Raw genomic sequence first — 15,550 nt, 5'->3', positions numbered from 1 at the left:
AAGATTAGCCTTCTTTTCTTGAGAGATCTAGGACAAATTCCTTCCAGTTGGCCAATATACATCCCTCAAGGGTATCTTTTATTTAGAAAAGTAAACAGGGTGATATTGGTCAACAAGAGTACATAGATTTTGAGCAACATCTTCACATCATTTGGACAGTCAATTATGTTGTATACCCATCACTCAAATCATCTGGAACCTTATATTTGTCCCTCTTTATACCCCTCCTCCTCCCCCATCCCCCTTCCTCTCCTTCTACCCCCACTCCTGATAACCACTGCACTCTTATCTATGTCCATGAGTCCCAGTTTTGTATCCCACCTATATATGGAATCACGGCTTTTAGCTTTTTCTGACTTACTTATTTCACTCAGTACAATGTTATCAAGGTCCATCCATGTTGTCATAAATAATATGTCATTTCTTATGGCTGAGTAGTATTCCATAGTATATATGTACCACATCTTCTTTATCCAATCCTCTATTGAAGGGCTTTTTGGTTGTTTCCATGCCTTGGCCATTGTGAATAATACTGTGATGAAATGGGGGTGCATGTATCTTTATGTACCAGTGTTTTTTAGTCCAAAGGGCTATCTTGAGGCACTGAAGATTACAGGGTGGGTGCCCTGCTGCCTGGGAGACACCCGGAATGTGGAATGCTAACCCTGTGTTCTAAGGGCAGCCTTACTAATGGTCACAGTGGTGACTAGGCCCGGTGACAACTTCCTCTGCTCCAACAGGTGGACTCTTTCACATGAAGAATAAATATGGCCCATTTCTTCAAACACAGCATCCCTGCTTGATGGCCTTCAGTTTAGCTGACCTATCAGAGGTCCCCCTTCATGTCTCTATACAAGGAGTTCCTACTACCTTTGTCACCTTGGGTAGAAAACTCTTCCTGTAACTCTTTAGTAGTTGGGCTGGTGACCTGTTGCCCTGCCTTTCATGTTCCCAGCAGCCCTGGTTTTTTAAGAGGACTAATAGGGAGGGGGGAAAGGCCTGGAAGAGAGATAGCAACCGCCCCTAGGAGGGAGGGTTGGGTCCCTGCTAGGCTGTCCCTGACGCTTTCATGGAAGTCAATCATGAAGAAAAGATGGTTAGAGGACTGTTGAAGGAGTTGAGGATGGTCCCTTTCCCCAGTTTCAGGGGTTTTAGGGAGTATGCAGAAAAGGTGTTTTTTAAAAAGGGGGACCTGGGAGGGATCATAGAAGAGTCCCAATGACCTTCATGTATCAGCTGGGCCAACCAGACAGAGACAGCACCCTGAGCCCTGGAGGCAAATCCTATTGTCCTTCTCTAGAAAGATCATAAATTGTCAGGTGTGTCTGGGTATGAGGATGCAGGAGTTGTAGGAAAAAATTTATCCCAAGGAGTGAAGAAAAACTCCATTTTGGCCATCTTAAATTGATATCACTTCTAGTCAATTTCTGTAAGTACTCAAGTAAAGGCTTCCTATTCATTGTATATCTGCAGGAGTATTAATGGATGCTTGAGTCTGGGAGTTCCCAGCCATGGAGGCATGATTTCCCATGTTAATTTTAGTTTTAAGGTCTGTAGAGGCTGAACAAATTTCTAGGGCTGTTACATAGTGGGTTGAAGTGTGCTGTTTATGCACACTTCCAAGGGGCTGTCACGTCCTGAGTCACTTCAACCCTCTCATATGTCTCAGTTTCCCTCCCTGGCTGTCTAATGCAGTCATGAGGACTTGGAGCTCTGGGCAACCAGTGTTAATGTGTGCATCCTCAGACAAGTCAATTATTTAATTCCCTATGTGGCTCCTTCACATCATGAGGAATGCCCTCTGACACTTCCACATATTCACCAAAGAATGTCCAAAGTTACAGCTGAAGGGAGGAAATGGCCCTTGTTTTAGGAGCTGAACAAGTTCAGGCTCTCATCCAGCAAAAGGTTTTGTTCAAATTCTCGGAAAGCAATTCCAATTAAAAAGCCAAAATAAAAAACTAACCACCCATTTTTTTCTCCTATTCTCTGTTCTCAGCTCTTATCTTTAGCATGGGTTATATCAACCCTAACCTTTAGTTTCACCTTGAGGGTTTTTTTAAAAACAGCTCAGATAAAATCAGAGCCTCTTACCTTAAAGCAGGGAGGTCCAGAATTCTAAGAAAAGCTCACCCAACTTTACCCCAGACAAAGCAAGGAGCTGTTCGGGGAAAACGGGCCTCTGCTGGTACCTAGCAGAGGTCCAGGTCTGCAAGATAATCCTGGTGGGCCTCTTTGGAATCCTGCCACACTATGCCAACTAAATGTCAATGTAAGAAACCTCGAAATTGAGAAGGACGCTCAGGCAAAGTCATGCACCACTTACACTTACACAGTGACATAACCTGTCAAATCCCTGCAAGAAAGTATACATACATATCTCTAAGTGGTTCTCTTTCTCTCTTTGAAGCTTGATAGCTACGAAGGCCACTCAAAGTTTTAGTTGTACATATACAATAAATGGGTACTTAGTGACACAGCTGAGTGTTTAGTGCCCTCCTGGTTAGCACATATGGGAGAGAATAAATCACCTAATCTGACAAGCAGTTAACTATACTGTCTTCCTGGTCTGTGGCAGCAGATTTTTTTTAAGTGATCCATTGTACATTTTTCTAAAATGATGTATTCTGGTATTGTGATTAAATGTGCAATATATATTATTAAGTTCTGGAGGGTTGTACCTGAAAATTTTTACAGTGATTTCTTCCACTTACCCCTCTTCTAAACATTGGTAGAACACCCTATATATAGTATTCCAGCCCTCAGTCCTTCATAGTTTCTCCAAAGTTAGGGGCATCATTGCAGCAAACTCACTCGTAGGTCATCTGGGTGCTTCCTGAAACAAGTTGTCTTTCTTTGTCCTTTTAGGTCTCAACTGCCTATTATCAGTGTTAACTTCTATGGCTACTGCCAGAATCTGAGGAAAAGATTCTGCCCCTTCATCAGAGAAAAAGTTCTTACACTCTCCTGAATAACCATTTTATATATGAGGGGAAAAAATGCTAATAAGAACTAAATCATCTACATTGTTAACCTTAATGCCTATGACTCACCAATATAGCTATACTTTTATATATACACCCTTAGAAAAGAATAGTGGCATAGAAAACAAATTATAGCCTGACCAGGCAGTGACGCAGTGGATAGAGTGTCGGACTGGGATGCGAAGGATCCAGGTTCGAGACCCCGAGGTCACCAGTTTGAGCACCGGCTCATCTGGTTTGAGCAAAGCTCACCAGCTTGGACCCAAGGTTGCTGGCTTGAGCAAGCGGTTACTCGGTCTGCTGAAGGCCCATGGTCAAGGCACATATGAAAAAGTAATCAATGAACAACTAAGGTGTCGCAATGAAAAACTGATGATTGATGCTTCTCATCTCTCTTGTTCCTGTCTGTCTGTCCCTCTCTCTGACTCACTCTCTGTCTCTGAAAAAAAAAAAGAAAAAGAAAACAAATTACAAATGTAAAAAATATATATTACTGTTATGTATTACTGGAATGTGTTTATTCTTGCACTTGTGATAGACTGATAAATCTTCTAGACATTATTGAAAACCAAATACTGAAGCTCCCATGTATATCTGACTAAGAGAAACACAGAACATTGGGCAGAAATCCATCCCTTTCTTCATCTTACACCCCAGCTCCACCTCCTTCCTCCCTGGAAACAAGGCAGTAGTCCCCTTAGATGGTTACATGATTGCTTGCTTTAAACATACTAACTTCTTTCTGCATCCCTTCAAAACTAAACACCTTAAGTAGTTAGGGTCCATACTGCAAGACAGTGAATAAATATGCTTCCATAAAGCATTTTACCTCCCTCTTTTTATTATATCAGTAAGAGTCTAAAAGCAATTTTGGAACTGTCTATGGAAAATTTAGGTTCTATTTCTGCTACTACTATTTGCATGCTTAGTAGGTATTTGCCTAATGCTGTGTGGATCACTACTTCTCACAGTAACCCTAAGTGATGGATAGTTTTATCTCAGTCTTACAGATGAGGAACTTGTCTAAGTTCATCCAGATAGGAAGTGACAGATCCTAGAGTTAAACTAGTCTGTTGGACCCTCAATTCTATATTCTTTGTACACTCTCTGTTAGATTGCACCTGGACACTGCCAGGCCTTGCTTTCGAGGGTTTCTATGTGCACATATTTTACTTACTGCAGTTTAGTTAACTAACACTAGTATTCCAACAACATGGTTTAAATTTCAGTTACTCCAGTATGTTAACTGTAATTGCACAAAATATAAATTTGCTTCCTAGCTCTTCAGGTTACTACAAAAACAACAAATGTGCATGATGATCAGTGAACAGTCACTTAAGTTCTCTTAGAAAATCTGTCAGTGACCATTGTGAGCCTGTTATTTAGTCTACACATGGACAGAAAAGCATGTGGTTGTGCTGACATTTTACAGAAATCGATGATTGAGCCTGACCAGGCAATGGCACAGTGGATAGAGCGTCAGACTGGGACGTGGAGGACCCAAGTTCAAAACCCCGAGGTCACCGATTTGAGCATGGGTTCATCCAGCTTGTGCGGGGGCTCACCAGCTTGAGTGTGGGGTCGCTGGATTGAGCATGAGATCATAGACATGACTTCATGGTCGCTGGCTTGAGCCCAAGGTCACTGGCTTGAGCAAGGGGTCACTCCCTCTGCTGGAATCCTTGGTCAAGGCACATATGAGAAAACAATCAATGAACAACTAAGGAGACTAAGGAGCCGCAACAAAGAATTGATGCTTTTCATCTATCTCCCTTCCTGTCTGTCCTCCCTCTTTCTGTCTCTCTCTCTGTCTCTGTCACACACAAAAAAATGCAATGGATGATTGAAAGAGGAAATTGACCAACAAACATGAAAGTGCAGCAAGTAAATGAAAAGTAGTAATTGTGGGAGTGAATGTAAATGAAGCTATAGATGAAATAGTTAGGCCCTGGCCGGTTGGCTCAGTGGTAGAGCATCGGCCTGGCGTGCAGAAGTCCCAGGTTCGATTCCCGGCCAGGGCACACAGGAGAAGCGCCCATCTGCTTCTCCACCCCTCCCCCTCTCCTTCCTCTCTCTCTCTCTTCCCCTCCCGCAGCTGAGGCTCCATTGGAGCAAAGATGGCCCGGGCGCTGGGGATGGCTCCTTGGCCTCTGCCCCAGGCGCTAGAGTGGCTCTGGTTGCAACAGAGCGACGCCCTGGTCGCAACAGAGCGACGCCCTGGAGGGGCAGAGCATCGCCCCCTGGTGGGCAGAGCGTCGCCCCCTGGTGGGTGTGCCGGGTGGATCCCGGTCAGGCGCATGCGGGAGTCTGTCTGACTGTCTCTCCCTGTTTCCAGCTTCAGAAAAATACAAAAAAAAAAAAAAAAAAAAAGAAATAGTTGACCAGGGGAATGTTGACTGCTGTGATTCGAGAGACTCTAAATCTGCAGCCAGATGAGCTTGTTGAAAGGAAACATTAATATAAATGAGGAAAATGTTTGTGATGAAAGAATGAAGGTGCCCTAAGGGAAGTGATGCTGGCAAATAACCACATTAAAGGAGTTTGGGAGATATTTAATGACATTAAATAGGCAAAGAAAAAGCCCTGGCCAGGTAGCTCAGTTACTTATAGTGTCATGAGGTTGTGGGTTTTATTCCCTGGTCAGTGCACATGCAAGAAATCTAGCAATGGCCTAACCAGGCAGAAGCACAGTGGATAGAGAGTCAGACTGGGACATGGTAGACTCATATTCAAAACCCTGAGGTCACCAGTTTGAGCGCGGGGTTGCCAGCTTGAATGTGGGATCATAACCATGACCCCATGATCGCTGAATGAGCCCAAAAGTCACTTGCTTGAGCCGAAGGTCACTGGCTTGAGCAAGGGGTCACTGGCTCAGCTGGAGCCCCACCCCCACCCCTCACCCCCATCAAGGCATATATGAAAAAGCAATCAATAAACAACTATGACTTGATGCTTCTTGTCTCTCTCCCTTCCTGTCTGTCCTTCTCTCTCTCTCTCTCTCTCTCTCTCTCTCTCTCTCCCCCCCAAATAAATAAAGGAAATCAAGCAGTGAATGCATAAATAAGCAGAACAACAAGCCAATCTTTCTTTCTCTCTCAAATCAACCAATAAATAAAATTTTTTTAAAAAAATGCAAGAGCCTGGCCTGTGTGGTGCAGTGGATAAAGAATCAACCCAGAATGCTAATTTCACCAGTTCAAAACCCTGGGCTTCCCTGGTCAAAGCACATAGGACAAGTACCAGTGAACAACTAAAGTGAAGCAACTATGACTTGATACTTCTTGCTCCTTGCTCCCTAAAATCTTTTAAAAAAATAAAGAAATAAGGCCCTGGCCGGTTGGCTCAGTGGTAGAGCATCGGCCTGGCGTGCAGAAGTCCCGGGTTCAATTCCCGGCCAGGGCACACAGGAGAAGCGCCCATCTGCTTCTCCACCCCTCCCCCTCTCCTTCCTCTCTGTCTCTCTCTTCCCCTCCCACAGCGAGGCTCCATTGGAGCAAAGATGGCCCGGGCGCTGGGGATGGCTCCTTGGCCTCTGCCTCAGGCGCTAGAGTGGCTCTGGTCTCAACAGAGAGACGCCCTGGAGGGGCAGAGCATCGCCCCCTGGTGGGCGTGCTGGGTGGATCCCGGTCGGTCGCATGCAGGAGTCTGTCTGACTGTCTCTCCCCGTTTCCAGCTTCAGAAAAATACAAAAATAAAATAAAATAAAAATAAAAATGCAAAAGAGACCATATAGCAAAATTATCTCTACCATAAATTATATGATGAAAAGGAGAGACAGCACTGTTTAAACTACAGTACTCTCAATAAGTTTTAATGTTTTGGCAAAAATTTTAAATGCAACAAAAATAACCGTTTTTCCCATTGAGCATTAAGATCACTTTGCATGGTTTCAGCTTTCATGGTCACTTTTACAGTCTCACACTACTGTGCAAAGCAAGGAACACACACATGCACATACATATATATGTACAGTGAAGCATCAGTCTGGCTTAGGAGGAAGACCATTTGGATAGGACCCATGCACTTTGGGTTTCTGTACAACCATTTACTATTTAGGTAACTCTGGAAAAGTTTATTTATTTATTTATTTATTTTTGTGACAGAGACAGAGAGAGGGTCAGATAGGGACAAACAGACAAGAAGGGAGAGAGATGAGAAGCATCAGTTCTTTGTTATGGCACCTTAGTTGTTCATTGATTGTTTTCTCATATGTCCCTTGACCGGGCGGGTGGGGGTGGGGGCTACAGCAGACAGAGTGACCCTTTGCTCAAGCCAGCGACCTTGGGTTCAAGCTGGTGACCTCCGGGTTTTGAACCTGGGTTCTCCAGGTCCCACTCCGATGCTCTATCCACTGCGCCACCGCCTGGTCAGGCTGGAAAAGTCTACTAACTTCCTTGGTCTGTATCTTCTCAACAGTGATAAAAGGGGTCCTCTCAGTGAGTTTCTTCTGTCCTGGCCAGTCTGACTTCCACTAATTGACAACATACAAGTTACTACTTGTCGGGCCTTTCTTTTGTCCTCTAGGTGAGAGAGCCACCTGAGTCAATCAACAATATAGTCATGAATACTGAACATATAAATAAATCTATTGAAATCAGTAAATGCATAGAAAAACAATTAGGCATTTCCTGAAAATGTGAACTATAAAAGCTTTATTTCCCATTGGTGTTAATCCAAATTCGGAGGAACCCGAAATATGGAAGACAGGAGCAAAGTCCGTCGTTTACACATTAAAGTTTTATTGTCTAGCTTGGCCAAGCGGCGGGAACTCCGACAGAAATCTGACGGAGAGCGCGCCGGCCCTTTGTTCTACTTAGTTTTTATAGTTTTGTAAGTGGGAAGTACAGAAGCAAAAATTGCAATTAGGAGCCCCTTACCGCTATTGGTTATAGTCATATGTCCTTTAACATGATAGGACCACGTTCAATTTGCAAACCATACATCATTTTGGAGAAAACAAAATTTACAAGTCAACACAATGGTAGAAAAGATATCTCTTTACATATTAAAAGGCCTGCCTATATTTTCTAGTGTTCATCCGCCATCTCTCTGTCCAGAGTCAGAGGTATTAACCACATGCATTTACATAAGAGAGGTAGTTTCTGTGGGGACAAGTGCCCGCAAATGGCTCATAGTTATAAGAAAAGGTTTATTTTGGCTTTTCCCTTCCTGCACCTGGCTAGCCATTCACTCCTTTCCCCACAGGTGTGGTGGAATGTCAGGGAATCTATGCTTTCCTTCCCTTTTCATTTACAATACAATGGCAAGATCCATCCTGGTCATGCCAATCACACAGTACAGAGACTATTCTCACAATTTCTCTTTACACCTTAACCCAAATTAATAAAATGTCCTCCAAGCCTCCTAAAATATTAATATTAATTCTGTAGCCTTTGGTACTTTACAACACCTGCGGGTGAAATGGCTCAGTGGCTCCTCAATTGGGATATTGGCTGACTTGGAATCACAGAGTGGGTTTTTGTTCATCCTCACTGCCAACAAAGGCCCTATTTTCACGGCTCAGCTCCTGTGAGCATAGCTCTTTCTGGAGCTGAATGAACTTGGGCAACTGCGTCCCTTAACTGTGACTTTATGTTTTATAATATCTGAGAGGATGTCGAAAACCTCACTTTCACTCTAGTATTTTAAATATTTATATGATAGTCCTTCCTAAAAGTTAATAAATGCAACTATTCATTTAAAAGCAAATTCTTTAAAAAATATATTTAGCTTTCATTTCTCTATTAATTCAGTCCTACTGAGTCCTCCCTTCAGGCAGGGGACCACACCATGCCACCTGATCTGGACACTGCAGTAACTAAGCTAACCCTGGTCCCTGCCCTTGATTAGCGGCGAGCAATAAAGACATTTAACCCTTGTTGAATAAAACTAGATAATTTCGTTTAAAACACAGATGAGCACCTACAAAAAAGTATTGTTAACAATCACGTAAATACTTACGGAGGGCTTACCTGAGCCCGTGCTCGAGGGTTCAGAGGAGAGCCCTGCCCCGCGGCCCGAGAATTGTTCTACCCCGGACCCGGCCGGCAGGGGGCGCCCGCTCCGGGGCGCGGGCGGGGGAACCGCGCCTCTGGGACCGTGGCCTGTCGGTCCCACCCCTCCGCCCGCTGGGCGCAGAAGCTGGAGGTGGCAGGACGCCCTCCGGTCCCCAAACCCATGGCGCGCCGCTCACCCCGAGCCCGGAGGGCGGGTGGCCTGCGGCGCTGCGGCCGCAGAGCAGTTACCGTGAAACCAGCACAGCTACCCACGAGAGGTATCGGACGGTCACGGGTGGAGGAGCGCTGGCCCCAAGAAGGTCTTTCCAGCGGGCGTGCTTGCCCAGAACCGAGGCCAAGAGAAGGAGACGCCTGCAGCAGCGAGTGCCCCCGAACACGAGCTCCACCCCCGGCATATTTCCTTTAGGAAAGAAAGGGAGACCCACTGGTGGCTTGGAGAAGCAAAAGAAACGGCAGCGGCCACCTGCTTCTGCCTCCAGACACCAGAAGGCCCTTCAGAGGGGAAACAAAGCCGAAAAAGCTGGGGCGACGCAGCCAGGCAGGAAGGGAAGCCTGGGCCCAGCGAAGGAAGCTCAAAACCAGACAGTTCTCATCGTGAAACCCCAAGAACCTGAGATCAGCCTCAAGTGCACCACCCTGCCAGAGGATAGACCCGATGCCAAGAACAAGTTTTTCTCCCTTATACAGTAAATCATTGTTTTTGTCCTTTTCTATCTGACTTATTTCATTTAACATAATACCCTTAAGATCCATCCATGTGTCAAATGGCAATATTTCATCTTTGTAATGACTGAGTAGTATTCCATTTTATATGTGTAGCATGTCTTCTTCATCCATTCATCTGTCAGTGGACACTTGGGCTGTTTCCAATCTTGGCTATTGTAAATAATGCTTCAATGAACATATGGTCATATATATCTTTATAAAAACTTCATAAAACTTCATTAAAGCTGCTTTCAAATCTTAGATGCCAGATCACAGCGATTTCAGTGATAATCTGTTGGAGATGAAATTTCACAGGGTGACTGACAGTCAAAGAAGTCTCCTATGCCTCCCTTATGAGAATTATTATACCCACAGAGTTAAAATGATGGCTAATGTGTTAGAAGGCTGCACTTTGTTTCATATATAAGTGAAACTTCCTAAAGGGAACTGAAGTTTATTCTGAAGTAATATGATGAATATTTACCACAAGCAAGACTTAGGTAACAAGTTGTAACCCTCCAGGCACAGTGAAGAAAGGCAGTGTTTGTTTTTTTAAGTGAGAGGAGGGGAGATTTCTGCAAGTGCCAGACCAAGATCCACCGGGCAACCACCATCTGAGATGACCGCTTCTCAGATGTGCCCTGACTAGGGATCAAACCCAGGTGTCTGACTGCCTCCCAGTTTCCAGCTTCGGAAAAATGAAAAAAAAAAAAAAATGAAATGATGATATATTGTCATTTACGACAACATGGATGAACCTTGAGAACATTACACTAAGTGAAATAAGTAAATCAGAAGAAGCTAAGAACTTGTATTTCACACAGAGGTGGAATATAAAACTGAGACTCATGGACATAGACAAAAGTGAAGTGGGAGGGGGTCAGGGAGAAGAGAGTAAAGAGGGGAGTAAAAATATACATGATGGGAAATGATTTGCCTTTGGGTGACGAGTACACAATGCAATCAACAGTTCAAATGCTATAGAGATGCTTCCCTGAAACCTATGTGTACTTGTGAACCAATGTCACCTCATTAAATTTAATTTCTATAAATAAATAAATAATTTTTAAATGTATATATTGATTTTAGAGAGAAGGGGGAGACACACAAAAAATGGTTTCTGTAAGTGCCCCAACTGGGGATCAAACCAACAACCTCTGCATATCCAGATGATGCTCTAAGCCAGCGGTAGTCGACCTTTTTATACCTACCGCCCACTTTTGTATCTCTGTTAGTAGTAAAATTTTCTAACCGCCCACGGGTTCCACAGTAATGGTGATTTATAAAGTCGGGAAGTAATTTTACTTTATAAAATTTATAAAGCAGAATTACAGCAAGTTAGAGCATATAGTAATAATTACTTACCAAGTACTTTATGTGGGATTTTCGCTAAGTTTGGCAGAATAAATCTTTATAAAACAACCCACTATAGTTAAATCTATCTTTTTATATACTTTGGTTGCTCTGCTACCACCCATGAAAGCTGGAATGCCCACTAGTGGGCGGTAGGGACCAGGTTGACCACCACTGCTCTAACCAGTTGAGTTATCCTACCACAGCTAGAATAATTTTATTTATTTATTTATTTATTTTTCGTGGCAGAGACAGAGTCAGAGAGAGGGACAGACAAACAGGAAAGGAGAGAGATGAGAAGCACCAATTCTTTGTTGTGGCACCTTAGTTGTTGACTGATTGCTTTCTCATATGTGCCTTGACCAGGGGGCTACAGCAGACCAAGTGACCTCTTGCTCGAGCCAGCAACCTTGGGCTCAAGCTGGTGACCCTTGCTCACACCAGATGAGCCCACGCTCAAGCTGGCAACCTTGGGGTTTCAAACCTGGGTCTTCTGCATCCCAGTCCGACGTTTTATCCACTGTGCCACCGCCTGGTTAGGCAGAATAATTTTATTTTGTTTTATTTATTTATTTTAAATGTTTATTTATTGACTTTAGAGACTGAGAGGAAGGGAGAGTGAGAGAGAGACAGGAACATCAATCTGTTCCTGTATGTGCCCTGACTGGGGATGAAACTGCAACCTCTGTGCTTTGGGACTATGCTACAACCAACCAAGTTATCCCTCCAGGGCTAGAATAATTTTAAATCTACAGAAAAGTTGCAAAAATAGTGCAAGGATCTCCTGTATACCCTTTGCCATTTCTTCTATATTTAATGTCTGATAAACATGGGATAATTTTTAAAACTAAGAAATCCATATTGATACAATACTCTTAAACTAGACTTTAATCTGATTTTATCATTAACGTTCCACTGTTTAAAATCCAACCCATGCCTGACCAGGCAGTGGCACAGTGGATAGAGCGTGACACTGGGACACTGAGGACCTAGGCTTGAAACCCCGAGGTCACCGGCTTGAGCCCAAAGGTAGCAGCATTCAACCCCATCAAGGCACATATGAGAAAGCAGTGAATGAACAACTAAGATGCTGCAACAAAGAATTGATGCTTCTCATCTCTCTCCCTTCCTGTCTGTCTGTCCCTCTCTGACTCTGTCAAAAAATAAAATAAAATAAAATAAAATAAAATCCAAGCCACAATCCCACAGCGCATTCAGCATACAAATGTTTTATATACCAAGATCTTGCCCTATCTTACCATTCACATTGTTTGGTTTGATTTCTTATCAGGTCATTGGCTCTAAGGTTTTGTGTATTGTGATCAATCATCCTCCTTTAGGGAGGACAGTCCTTTTGTAAGTTCCATCCTCCCTCAGAAAGTGTCCTCCTACATGTCCTCCTTTTTGATATTGGAAGACTAATTTGTAAGTATCCATATTCAATCGATGCAGAGTTGATCCATTGTGTGTGATGTGATGTATTTGTATTTGACATGATGATTCGTCAAGGATCAGTACAGTGTGGCGAGACACAATTATGCGACACATGCGCTCTGCACGGGAGACCTTGAGAGAGAGTGCATGATACATTGAGCGCACAAATGGCTTTGTGTACTTCTTGCTGAAACAAGACCCGACACATACGACATTGTAGACTCACGATTATTTCTTTTTCAGTGAATATTCAATCATAGACAGGTAAGCACAATTCACGTTTTAATTCATTATCTATTTAATAATTCCCAAATACGTATAATTTTATTTACAAGTATTTTCCCAAAATTTGAGTTTTAAAGTGGAAATCTAACCTCAAACCATATCTATTAATAATGCATTTTGATTAGTTGCATAAAATAGATATTTTTAAATTAGAAAATGATAAATACACCCCAATATCACTCCAAATTAGTGGTTTTGTTTGATATTTAGTTTTATTAATTTAGCTTCCGGAAAATTCGCCTACCATGATGTAACATTTTCAGTTCCTAATGTGCTTGCATCATTCGTGTAGCTCTATATTTTATTTTATTTTATTTTTTCATTATTTTTTTTTTTTTTTTCATTTTTCTGAAGCTGGAAACAGGGAGAGACAGTCAGACAGACTCCCGCATGCGCCCTACTGGGATCCACCCGGCACGCCCACCATGGGGCGACGCTCTGCCCACCAGGGGGCGATGCTCTGCCCATCCTGGGCGTCGCCATGTTGCGACCAGAGCCACTCTAGCGCCTGAGGCAGAGGCCACAGAGCCATCCCCAGCGCCCGGGCCATCTTTGCTCCAATGGAGCCTCAGCTGCGGGAGGGGAAGAGAGAGACAGAGAGGAAAGCGCGGCGGAAGGGTGGAGAAGCAAATGGGCGCTTCTCCTGTGTGCCCCGGCCAGGAATCGAACCCGGGTCCTCCGCACGCTAGGCCGACGCTCTACCGCTGAGCCAACCGGCCAGGGCTATATTTTATTTTTAATTTTAAATTTCATTTAATAGATAGAAAAATCAAAAAAGAGAAAATGCCATTTCAACGATAAATTAAAAAAAATTTCCATTCCTCATACCAAAGAAAGATACCATTGTTTTCAGCAATATTTGGTGGAGAATTTTGTATTGCAATTTGGGGCAGAGCAGCCATAACGAAACACTTAACCACCAACAAACATAGCAATCATTAGATGCATCAAATTCCAGTTGTAAAGTAACAAGTTGTTTTGTTTTGTTTTTACACATTTTTTTTATTTTTTTTTATTCATTTTTAGAGAGGAGAGAGAGAGAGAGAGAGAAACAGAGAGAGAGAAGGGGAAGGAGCAGGAAGCATCAACTCCCACATGTGCCTTGACCAGGCAAGCCCAGGGTTTCGAACCAGCAACCTCAGCATTTCCAGGTCGACGCTTTATCCACTGCGCCACCACAGGTCAGGCGTAACAAGTTTTTTTAAAACTTCAAATTATTCTGAAGATGAAAAACAGTTGGCTGCAATGGAGGGAACATTTGCATTTCATACCATAATTCACAAAGTTTTCGTAGTATGAATTATATAACTAAATTATTGAAAAAGTTTCACAATGCAAAATTTTCATGTGCCAGGACAAAATGCAAGGTTATTTTGAAATCAGTATTTAAAAATTACTGTGACAAAATACTTAAAGAGGACTTGTAAACTGCAGCATTTGTAACAATTTATCTGATGCATCAAATCTTAATGAAATTAAATTGTATCCCATAATAGTAAGATATATTAATCTTACCAAGGGCATTCAAGTAAAAGTTTTAAATTTAGAATCCATTGATGGTGAAACTTCTGAAATTTTGTCAAACCATCTATACAGAGTAATGAATGAAAACAATTTGAGACCCAAAGTTGTTGCACTAACGGCTGATAATGCAAATACAAATTTTGGTGGGCAAAGACACAAAGGGGTGAATAATGTGTATGTAAAATTACAAGTTACTCCAAAAGAAAATACTAAGAATAGGTTGTAATGCACATATTTTGTCAAATACAATCAACACAGCATCATGTGCCATGCCAGTTGATGGAGAATAATAACTACAATTTATTTGCATTTTAGTTGTTTTACCATTCATGTTGCTACCTGAAAACAATTTTGTGAAGAAGCCAATGTTAAATACAAAAAACTTTTAGGATATTCAAAAGTTAGATGGCTTGCTCTAACACCTGCTAAATAGAACATGTTCTACAATTATTTGAGCCTCTTCTTTCATATTTTTTAAGTTTAGACAAATGTCCTGAAATCCTGGAATCGTTTTTCAACAATAAAATATCTGAGATATTAACGTATTTTGTACATAATCAAGCATCTATTTTTCATAAAACGATTTAAAAGATTGAAGGTGAACACATTTCAGCTACAAAAGTCAGTCTTATTTTGAATGACTTTATCCTTCAATATAAATATCATTTTGAAGAAAAATTTCTTCCTTTAATTATAAAAAGAAAATTGTCAGACTTAGAGGAATCAAATCTGGGCATAACAGAAAAGTTTATCAAAGAAGTGCAGAATTTTTACCAGACATTTTCAATAAATCGAAGAATGGTCTGAAATAAACATAAAGGGAAATAACAGTTTTCAATGGTGTTTTCTTCTTCATTGCAAGTATATACAGGTATTGAATCTTGTCTGGAATTTTTATCTAAAGAAATGCCAGACATCAAAATAGACAATTGTCTCTTTGAAGAAATTAGAAGACTAGATGTATATTTGAATTCTGAAAAATACAACGGGAAAATGAACACATCGAAATAGATGAAAGATGGGTGGAAATAGTCAGCTATTTCAAAAATGAACATATTTCATGTGAAAGTTTATTTATTGTTGTTCAATTTACATTGTGCTGCCCTGGAACTAATGCAGCAGTTGAAAGAGTTTTTTCAATTGCTAATAATTTTTGGACAAGTGAGAAATCGAGATTGAATGTTGATACTCTAGCTGCAGCACTTGCCATAAAATTCAATATGAATGATATTTCTTGTTCAGATATTT

This window comes from Saccopteryx leptura, chromosome 9 (genome assembly GCF_036850995.1).
Source record: "Saccopteryx leptura isolate mSacLep1 chromosome 9, mSacLep1_pri_phased_curated, whole genome shotgun sequence".
NCBI lineage: Eukaryota > Metazoa > Chordata > Mammalia > Chiroptera > Emballonuridae > Saccopteryx > Saccopteryx leptura.
The sequence above is the reverse complement of the archived record's forward strand: the minus strand, read 5'-3'. Positions refer to the sequence as shown.